Source organism: Silene latifolia, chromosome 2, assembly GCF_048544455.1.
Source record: "Silene latifolia isolate original U9 population chromosome 2, ASM4854445v1, whole genome shotgun sequence".
NCBI lineage: Eukaryota > Viridiplantae > Streptophyta > Magnoliopsida > Caryophyllales > Caryophyllaceae > Silene > Silene latifolia.
Window position 1 is genome coordinate 151,480,383 of NC_133527.1, and position 11,723 is coordinate 151,492,105.

At 39.8% G+C, this 11,723-nt stretch overlaps 1 long non-coding RNA gene across 3 annotated transcripts; it reads right to left on the reverse strand.

Moving 5' to 3' along the window:
- Positions 1 to 687: 687 nt before the first annotated feature.
- On the reverse strand, positions 688 to 9,254 carry LOC141643139 (uncharacterized). Of its 3 annotated transcripts, XR_012543652.1 has the most exons (4): positions 9,118 to 9,254; positions 8,913 to 9,020; positions 2,669 to 2,776; positions 688 to 887 (listed from the first exon to the last, which is right to left on the reverse strand). It is a non-coding gene; the product is annotated as an uncharacterized LOC141643139 (long non-coding RNA). The 3 variants fall into 3 exon arrangements; XR_012543654.1 differs by lacking the exons at positions 8,913 to 9,020; positions 9,118 to 9,254 and adding an exon at positions 2,869 to 2,994; XR_012543653.1 differs by lacking the exons at positions 688 to 887; positions 2,669 to 2,776 and adding an exon at positions 6,940 to 7,131 and having other exon boundaries at positions 9,118 to 9,243.
- Between the last annotated feature and the right edge of the window lie 2,469 nt (positions 9,255 to 11,723).

Here is an 11,723-nt window from a genome sequence, read left to right on the forward strand (position 1 = left end):
AGCTTCTGGCCCTCGGTCGTCGACCTGGCTGCCTCCAACTCAGCACGGACCCGAGCAAGCTCCGCCGGATCCGCAGTGCCCTACAAAACACAATAACAGATCCTCAAGATCTAAAAACATGAAATACAACACCAAATACACAAAAACAGCACACAAAACGTACCCGAGAAAGCCGAGCCTCCCTCGCAGCCAGGTCACCAATAAGCGCCCTCCAGCGGTTAGCCATCCACCACAAGTCCTGGTGACTAACAGTCGTCACCTACAAAACCAAAAACGTCCTTCAATACAATGTAAGGCAAAGTGCAATTGAGGAAAGTGTTCAAGTCAGGAACTCACCCTCAGAACGATCAACCTCCACTCCATGCCAGCATCGGTCACCTCGGCCACCGCGGGCTCCGGTAAGCGCAACTGAAGCTTCTCGCCACCCGGCCCCTGAAAAGTGGTCTCCGTCGGGAAAGCTAGGGGCTGAGTCCTCATCAGCAGGCCGACTCCCTACCATTTGGATCCACATCAAAGATTATGACACCCTTAAATCTAGCCTTAATTATATACGTAAATTCTACAGAAAAACTGGTAGGATATGTTTGTAAATGGTTCAACTAGTCCAGAAACCTGCAATTTCAAAAATTTTTCTAACTAAACCATTCACAACCAATTCCAACTCAAGAAGAGTGTCATAACCCTGCAACAGCTGATAAACTAACTTTCATATATAACTAAAGACGCGGAAATATATGGATACAAACCAAAAATAAAAAGGGAGACATATGTCCCTTCAAATTATATACAAACCAAAAGTGTAAAAGGTTGACTAATAAAATAGCCAAAACTAGGTCCAAGGTTCCTTGCTCACTAGCCGTCTGTGACCCCAACTAAGCATCAACAACCTGTCAATCGCATTTTATACAAACACGAAAGCCACAATTCAGTGGGGAGTAACTTCGAGTCCTCCCAGCCACGAATCGTCAAAATTAATGTAACATGTAATGTAACATGTAAACAATTTGATAAACCATTTACTTATCATGTATTCTAACAAATGACCCCTAAACTGACCAAACTAAACTATCATGTGAATCAGATAACAAATAGTAATCCAAACTTTATCAATCAGAACCGGCTTACATCTCACCTATTACAGTTCATAAAATCACCATACAAGAAAGGGCAATATAACAAAGACAGGCATAAGTTCTTAGTCCCGTCAATAGTCACTTTGTAACTCAAGTCTATACCACGAGGTAGGGAAGGTAATCGAACCGGTATCTTGGCTCAGCGGTTACTATTAAGAAAACATGGCCAAGAGACAACACAACCCTAGCCTAAAATCTCATGCAGACCTAAACATGCGGATACACACCACCGCACCCAAGACTCACAACTTTTTTTAAAACAAAGTGAAGTGAGTACCCTAAGGACACCACCGAAGGGTCGGCTAGTACTTAAGCTGACCCCATACTATCAAAATTAGTACATGAGGTCATGCCCCAACTTGGATAAACATCCACTAGTCAGGAACACAAAGGCTATCAAGCAGTGAACATATACTCGTCAGAGACTATAAAGACCTATCTATGATGAAGGCCGAAATACTCACCTAGGACTTAGTCACAAACTAGTCCCGACTTGAATATTTTAGCCCACACCACCCAAGACTCACCACACAAGTCAAGTAAGACACCCACTTAACCTTAAGAGGGCAAAAAGTCCTACTTACCAACATAAATTCTAATATTCTATCATGTGAAAGGCTATATAAATGTCTATTTACAGCATACAATCCAACAGTTCGTCAATAAGAGTTCAATACTAACTTCCAATTCTAGCAATTTTAACAATATTAAAGGCTTTAGGGAAATCTAGGGCCATTACTACAAAATAAGAAGCTATTGAATTTCAACTAACTAAATAAGAAGCTATTTAAATTCAACTAATTACACATGTGAAATAGAGATATAATAAATGGCCTAAAACAAGAAAAAGGCCGATTATCTAAATCATTCAACCGAATTTTTACCCGCAACCCCAGCCCTGCGACAGGTACGGGTCAAATTGCGGTGACCAATCACTCAATTAATCGACATCGCATCAGTCAAAGGGACTAAGGCTCAGTTTTCGGCACAATCAACAAAACATTTCAATTATAGCTATAAAATTCATTTTGAGCCTATTAATTACAAATTTCCTTTTGTAAACTACCCTAACATGTGATAACTATTAATATAAGCACATTTTTTTTCCATTAACATAATTTTTGTTACTAGTATACTTCAATTCAAATTACTACTCTTTTTGTTACTTATACTATTCTAATATTAATTAACCCGAAATGACCAATATTGTACGAAAACCCGCAAAACAAGCACGGACCAACCCGGGCCAACCCCAAGACGGCCGGGTCGCCGTGGGCCTGGGTCGCTGCTTAGGAGCTCATTGCCGCACCATTTCTTCTCTTTTTTTTTCATTTTTATACATTATAAGACCGTCTGAAAATTAATTAATCGTCCCCAATTCAACTTTGATAATTTAAACTACCAAAAGGCACAAATTAAGCTTGCATGCAACTAAGTTTAACATGTGAAAATTACTACCCAAACAAAAATTCACCAAACATACAAAAATCAAAAACATGTGACGATCTTTCGTCGAGTAACTCGAAATATGTTACCTTAAGCTAGAAAATGAGCAATTAGTCCTCAAAACCGAAACCCTAACCACAACTAACCGCTATCCTCTACAATATACGAGTCCCCGAACTCGTCTTCCAATCCTTCACCTAAATAAACAATTAAAACACAATAATAAGCATATAAAACCGAATTTCCGAAAATTGGTCTTAAAATAACTTAATGAAAATTGAGAACATACTAAGTTGTAGATCGTGGCGAGGGGATTCCGGAAAGGTAAATTATGCGAAAAACGGACTAGTAACGAAGATTTTATGGCGATTTTAAGCTTGATTTTATGTTAATGGTGTTTTGGTGTTTTTGTAATATGTTGAGGATGATGATGAACAAAATCAGAAAAAGAAAGAATAGGGGGGAGGGGATGCCGCGCGTGAGAGAAGAAAGGAGGAAAAAGGAAGTGCGGGATTTTTAGTCGGGATTTTTAACGAGTCGGTTTTGACTCGTTTCAATAATAATTAAATCCGTAAGTCAAACGCAAATTCCGTCAAGACCAAAGTCTTTAAACACGAGATCACAATAAAATTGAGTATTCATACGACCCATTTCCTATTTCGTTTACCCAACGTTCAAACGAATTGTCATTTTCCCCCCGATACGCCCTTATTTCGAAATAAAAGATTTTACACGGTTTAAACTATTTTTAAACATTTCAAAACTATCAAAATAAATACTTTTCTTCAAAATATAATAAAATTATATTTCTTTGAATTATTTTTACTTTAAATACATTATTGTCAAATTTTACTTGATTAATTAATTATTTTCGAAACATATTAATGGTCCGAAATTTACGGGGCGTTACAATCACCCCTCCTTTTAAAAAGTTTCGCCCTCGAAACTTAGAAGGAGAAATTATAGTTATAAGAAAATATAGGTATCTTTTCAATGAAACGGTGATACTCTTGTTGATCAGACAAGAACATCCATATTCATATCAAGATATAAAAATATCTCTACACCAATAAATGAGAAAACCCATTATTGGGACGTCACCAACAACGAGATTCAACATTCACTAATGTCAAAACCATTGAAAATCATAAAAGTATTTTCAAAATTTCAGTTTAAAATTCTATAGTAAGAACGATATCTTACTAAATTATGATTAACTAAGGCTTAGTAACTCGGAACAAAAGTAAGAAAAAAGAATACCTTACGGAAATAAATCAAAATTTCATTTTCAAATCCTTAAAAAAATAGGTTAGGTTTGCAGAAGCGACATAAACTTTCAAGAATGAATCGAACTAGTAGCTTGAAATATTTAGAAATTCCCCGAAGTGAAAAGTAACTTAGACATCATAGGAGCAGGTCTGCTAAAAGGATTCAAGCTTAACTGATCAAAAAGAGCTATGATGAATTTTATGGGGTAAGAATTGAAGTCATAATTACAAGGATGTCAAAGATAGAGTTTCATAGGTTACCAACATCAAACTTACGAGAGGAGTATGATGATGTAAGGAAGAGAGATATGAGCGGTAACGCTCATGATCAAGGAAGAAGGGAGATTAGACACCAAGGAAACGCCAGACACTCATATCTCCAATAACAACATCACTCCCAAGAGTCTCCTCAATCGCTTATGTTACTTCTTCCTAACATATTCCCTGGAACAAGATATTTCACTATAAGTGTGATCTCAACGCTCCAAATTCTCAAACATCCCGAAACGACTTTCACAGGCCTAAGGTCAAGACTTCCAACAAAGCTGTATTTGTATCCCACTAGTGTCAACTATGGGTTCCTCAAAAAGTAAACCTTCAATCAAGAGTCCCAATACCATGCTCTAAACTCCAAGAGAAGGTTCCTCAAAAATTCCACAAGGTTCTCATTTCAAAACAAGGTAGTAACATACCAACCTCAAATTATGAAAAATCAATAGGATCTCAAGTTTCTCTATCCTTTTACTTATTAAGGATTCTCAAAAGCAGAACTACACCCAGCTCCAACATTGTCTCATCATCTCAAGCACTCAATGCGACCTCAAGGTCTATAAAACTATAGGATTAACAAATTTTTTTTCAACACTAAGTCTCTCTAAACTCAAGAACTCTCAAGAGTCAACTAGAATGCCAAATCACATCACCAAACCATTCTGGTCATCAACATCCCCAAGGAGTATTCTTTCAAATTTGATATCCTAAACTTACTTACCATCAAATTCTCAAGGTACAAGGTCATAATTGTAACAACACTTTATCACCTCAGAGTTTCTAAAACCATAAATTGAAATTAGGTTCCTTAGCCTAACAATTGGTGTCATCCATACCATTACCCTTTCTAGTTACCAAAACAAGTGCTAAGACTTCCCAACAATGTAGCTTACTCTCACTCTCATAACATACTTCAAGTAGTAATCAATATCACCCTCTAAAACCAACAAATAATCCCACATTTAACATTTCCCACAGGATAACATATACACTATCAAACCCTCATATCCAAAATGATTATGGAAGCCAATCACAAACTCGACTACTTAGTCAAACCTATATCCTCAAGTCACATCTCACTAACTCTATAAATATGGTCAATAAGGTACCAACTATACTAAGGAGATAAGGAGTGATAGAGAAACGGTAAAACATTTCCGAAGGGTGCATGAATCTGATAAATTAGGAAACTAAGGAGTCGGTCCGTAAAGATAACGGTTGACATAAATAAGAGGTATTCAAGTTAAGAAGATATCTCGGGCAAGAAGAAGATACGTAAAATTCGGCATAAAAACAAGGTTCAACGAACGTTAGAGAGAAGGAAAGGAGAATAGAAGCGGCACAATGAAAGGGTTACCGCTTACTAAACACTCATCAAAGCTTGTGATCGATATGATAAGGTTACATCACTAAGGTGCTCAACAAAGCCCTAAATGTCTACTACATCGTAGGACAAACAAGGATTCCACAATGGTAAGTATTCCTCAACTCAATTGATTCTAAGAGCCAAAATCAATTCACCACACAAATCCATTTGTTACCATCCATGTCCCAAAGTATCTCCTTTACAATTCTCGTCAATGAACTTCACTTACTATGTCATCTCCAAGTACCCTGGCTTGTTTACTCCATCATCTCACCACTTAATACTTCTACTTTCCGATACCATAAATTAGAATCACACCCTTGAACTCACGCATTACATCGAACAACATTCCCCCCAAATTCCCAAATCCAGATATGATTAAAAGGTCAACCACGTGTCCTCAAATTTCGAAAGGTCAACAAGGGTTACTCTATACTAGATTTGGTCAACTCAAAAGGTTTAACAAACTAACTAATTCCAAAGTACGATACCAATCCATTAAGCAACATCAATGTCCTATTGTATTCCTTTCAAGGCCTACCAAGATTGGGGCTAACCATCATTCCTTTAATTCTCCATAAGAAACATCGAGACTCTCAAATGAAGTAGCTTAGGTTCATTCCATCCTATGTGCTAAGGTAGTACCCATGCTTAATCATCTATAACAAACAAGCTCTCTATAGACATAAATCCCAAGGTATTTCTCAATTCACTAAATTCTCATATCAAGCACAACTAACAAGACTAACCAAAGGATCCCAAATTATATTCTCCTATACAACTCAAACCTTAAACAATCAATTTCTCCACTCGTTCACGCCCTCCAATGATACATTCTCTCAAAACTGGGTTCTCTTGAACAAGGGAACTATCCTGCGGTATAAAAGGAAGGTGTCCACATGGACTTTATTATAAGAAGAAAACGAACCTAAGATGAAACGGGAGAAAGAATTGAAAGGTAGTTACCTAGGCGAGATAAGAGGAATTTGAAAGACGAATGACCAACGAAAATGGAAGATTAAGGTAAGATACACTGAATACGAAAAGAAATATCAAGAAAGTGGAAGCATTCTACATTTGGCATAACCAACCTTTAGTGGCACCAAAACTAATAACTAACAATCAATAAACCTAACAATTAGCAATCACAAACAGACTACCACATAAAATCCTAATTCTACCCATCCTACCCTTCTCTCAAGTTTATTATTTTAAGGTCAAGTGATTTCTAAGTGGGGTGCACAAACGTGCGTCGAGAGCAATAGGCTCTGATACCAACTATGACACCCTTAAATCTAGCCTTAATTATATACGTAAATTCTACAGAAAAACTGGTAGGATATGTTTGTAAATGGTTCAACTAGTCCAAAAACCTGCAATTTCAAAAATTTTTCTAACTAAACCATTCACAACCAATTCCAACTCAAGAAGAGTGTCATAACCCTTCAACAGCTGATAAACTAACTTACATATATAACTAAAGACGCGGAAATATATGGATACAAACCAAAAATAAAAAGGGAGACATATGTCCCTTCAAATTATATACAAACCAAAAGTGTAAAAGGTTGACTAATAAAATAGCCAAAACTAGGTCCAAGGTTCCTTGCTCACTAGCCGTCTGTGACCCCAACTAAGCATCAACAACCTGTCAATCGCATTTTATACAAACACGAAAGCCACAATTCAGTGGGGAGTAACTTCGAGTCCTCCCAGCCACGAATCGTCAAAATTAATGTAACATGTAATGTAACATGTAAACAATTTGATAAACCATTTACTTATCATGTATTCTAACAAATGACCCCTAAACTGACCAAACTAAACTATCATGTGAATCAGATAACAAATAGTAATCCAAACTTTATCAATCAGAACCGGCTTACATCTCACCTATTACAGTTCATAAAATCACCATACAAGAAAGGGCAATATAACAAAGACAGGCATAAGTTCTTAGTCCCGTCAATAGTCACTTTGTAACTCAAGTCTATACCACGAGGTAGGGAAGGTAATCGAACCGGTATCTTGGCTCAGCGGTTACTATTAAGAAAACATGGCCAAGAGACAACACAACCCTAGCCTAAAATCTGCGCAGACCTAGACATGCGGATACACACCACCGCACCCAAGACTCACAACTTTTTTTAAAACAAAGTGAAGTGAGTACCCTAAGGACACCACCGAAGGGTCGGCTAGTACTTAAGCTGACCCCATACTATCAAAATTAGTACATGAGGTCATGCCCCAACTTGGATAAACATCCACTAGTCAGGAACACAAAGGCTATCAAGCAGTGAACATATACTCGTCAGAGACTATAAAGACCTATCTATGATGAAGGCCGAAATACTCACCTAGGACTTAGTCACAGCTAGTCCCAGCTTGAATATTTTAGCCCACACCACCCAAGACTCACCACACAAGTCAAGTAAGACACCCACTTAACCTTAAGAGGGCAAAAAGTCCTACTTACCAACATAAATTCTAATATTCTATCATGTGAAAGGCTATATAAATGTCTATTTACAGCATACAATCCAACAGTTCGTCAATAAGAGTTCAATACTAACTTCCAATTCTAGCAATTTTAACAATATTAAAGGCTTTAGGGAAATCTAGGGCCATTACTACAAAATAAGAAGCTATTGAATTTCAACTAACTAAATAAGAAGCTATTTAAATTCAACTAATTACACATGTGAAATAGAGATATAATAAATGGCCTAAAACAAGAAAAAGGCCGATTATCTAAATCATTCAACCGAATTTTTACCCGCAACCCTGACCCTGCGGCAGTGCGGGTCAAATTGCGGTGACCAATCACTCAATTAATCGACATCGCATCGATCAAAGGGACTAAGGCTCAGTTTTCGGCACAATCAACAAAACATTTCAATTATAGCTATAAAATTCATTTTGAGCCTATTAATTACAAATTTCCTTTTGTAAAGTACCCTAACATGTGATAACTATTAATATAAGCACAATTTTTTTCCATTAACATAATTTTTGTTACTAGTATACCTCAATTCAAATTACTACTCTTTTTGTTACTTATACTATTCTAATATTAATTAACCCGAAATGACCAATATTGTACGAAAACCCGCAAAACAAGCACGGACCAACCCGGGCCAACCCCAAGACCGGCCGGGGCTGCCGTGGGCCTGCCATTCTTTCTTAGGGCCCATTGCCGCACCATTTCTTCTCTTTTTTTTTTCATTTTTATACATTATAAGACCGTCTGAAAATTAATTAATCGTCCTCAATTCAACTTTGATAATTTAAACTACCAAAAGGCACAAATTAAGCTTGCATGCAACTAAGTTTAACATGTGAAAATTACTACCCAAACAAAAATTCACCAAACATACAAAAATCAAAAACATGTGACGATCTTTCGTCGAGTAACTCGAAATATGTTACCTTAAGCTAGAAAATGAGCAATTAGTCCTCAAAACCGAAACCCTAACCACAACTAACCGCTATCCTCTACAATATACGAGTCCCCGAACTCGTCTTCCAATCCTTCACCTAAATAAACAATTAAAACACAATAATAAGCATATAAAACCGAATTTCCGAAAATTGGTCTTAAAATAACTTAATGAAAATTGAAATTAGAACATACTAAGTTGTAGATCGTGGCGAGGGGATTCCGGAAAGGTAAATTATGCGAAAAACGGACTAGTAACGAAGATTTTATGGCGATTTTAAGCTTGATTTTATGTTAATGGTGTTTTGGTGTTTTTGTAATATGTTGAGGATGATGATGAACAAAATCAGAAAAAGAAAGAATAGGGGGGAGGGGATGCCGCGCGTGAGAGAAGAAAGGAGGAAAAAGGAAGTGCGGGATTTTTAGTCGGGATTTTTAACGAGTCGGTTTTGACTCGTTTCAATAATAATTAAATCCGTAAGTCAAACGCAAATTCCGTCAAGACCAAAGTCTTTAAACACGAGATCAAAATAGAATTGAGTATTCATACGACCCATTTCCTATTTCGTTTACCCAACGTTCAAACGAATTGTCATTTTCCCCCCGATACGTCCTTATTTCGAAATAAAAGATTTTACACGGTTTAAACTATTTTTAAACATTTCAAAACTATCAAAATAAATACTTTTCTTCAAAATATAATAAAATTATATTTCTTTGAATTATTTTTACTTTAAATACATTATTGTCAAATTTTACTTGATTAATTAATTATTTTCGAAACATATTAATGGTCCGAAATTTACGGGGCGTTACAAAAGATGACAAACCTTCCTATTAAGAGAGGCAATGAAAACAAAAGGGCAGAGGAAAACATACCTCGATCGGGTACCAAGCAAGCCTCGACAACCGAAAGGTGTCGTAGTCGACGTCCCGTAACAACAGCTCCTCACCTCCCTGACCGTGAAGGTGCTCCTCAACCTCGTCGGCGGTCGACTCCTGGAACAACACCCTAGGCGGGTCAACCGGCACGACGAAAGTCTCGGTAAAGCACTGGCGAACTAAACGCTCGCCCAGGTACCAAACTGGCTCAATCGCCGTCTCCAAGTACAGACGCAGGGAGCTGCGAGGCCGCAAACGCTCCCTGATGGCAGCCGGCACACCCGTGTAGTGCACCCAAGGCCACCCAACAAACTGCATTCAAAACAAAGCTACTCAGTTAACTGGGGGCTTCATGAGCTACCTAGTCGTCCTATCTCTATCCATTTCTATAAAAGAGAGGGGTAAGAAAGCGAGAGCTTACATCAGCGATCCGAAGCTTATTCACGCGACGCCTGCAGTCCTCGTAAGTCGACTTATTCGACTTCTTCCGAGCCACCGTCCAACCCCTCACAGCAGGGTAGGTCGAGGGAACACCGTCTGTGGTCCCCGGACGCAGAGGAGTGAAGTAATCATACAACCAAGTCTGTAATCAAACACAGCAAACACAAATCAACCAATTTCTCAAAAAAAATTGCCAAAATCAAAATCAAAATCAAACTAAAAAAAAAATACCACAAAAAAATACTCGTACCTCAAAGATGAGGCCGGGACCAACCAAAGCAGGAGCACTACCGTCCCCCACTGTCTCCGGACGCACCGTCGCGTGCAAGTACCGGGTGAAACTCGCTAGAGCCGGCGTAACCCAGTCAAACTGACCCAAAGTGTCAAGGTCAGTAAGGAGAGGAAGCACTTTGGTCGACAAGCGCTCACCCTTGTCGGCAAAGTACGTGGCACCCAAGAAGTACCACAACCACAGCCGCGCCTCCTTCGTGTCGGCCTCAACCTCTGCCTCCGGACTCTCCAACGGCGCCGGAGCAATACCTGCCACCCTCCCAGTGAAGTGGTCCTTCACGTACGAACTCGCGATCAGGTACGGAGTGACGTCGGAAGGCTCCGGCAAAGCAGTACCGATCAAAGCAGTAATCGCAGAAGAGGACACTCTCTCCGGCGTCTCGGTAAACTCAATGGGCAACTCGCCACAGGGAAGGCCGGATACCATGGCAAAGTCCTCTAAAGTCACGCCGACCTCCCCAAACTCCATGTGGAACGACGACGTCGTATCCAAATACCGATCCAACATGGCGCGGATCAGACACAGGTTCGCCCTAATCGAAGACCTGTGAATGTCCCGCCAGGCTGCCACCAACGACCCAAAAGCCGACCTCTCTATCAACGTCCTCGCCCCGGCTCGGAGAACGTCGTAGAAACCCAAACAGGTAGAGAAGCCCGAGAAAGTCCTCATGGTGCCAATCTCCTGAAATAAAAAACGAACAACGTCAGAATGCCTATTCAGGCCCGAGACTTCAAAAGTGACAAAATTCAATCGAGGAACACGACTCACCAAGCCCTCGCGAGCACGGTAAGAGAGGTGTCTGTCCAGTCGAAGCAACAACTGGCTACTGTCAAAACCCTCTGCCCAAGCAGGCGCGGCCCGCAAGTGCAACCCCCGCGGGGCTGTAGCTCGCCTGGCTCTCCAGCTCGCGACGTCGGCATCGTCCTCGACTGTCTCCGCCCTCCGTCTCTTATAGCCGCGAGACTCAACGTGATGGATAGGGCCCATCTCAACGACCCTGGTGACGTTCTGTAACGTTCGTCTGGTCCCCCGGGGGCGACGGTGCCTCGAAGAAACTCTCCTCCCGGAGGTACCAGCCTCAGACCCAGTCTGAGCTCTCCCAGTGACAGTGGCCCCAACGACGGGCACCTCACTCTCCTCAACGACCCCCGCGGCATGAACAGCCTGCTCGGGAGGTCTCTCCTCC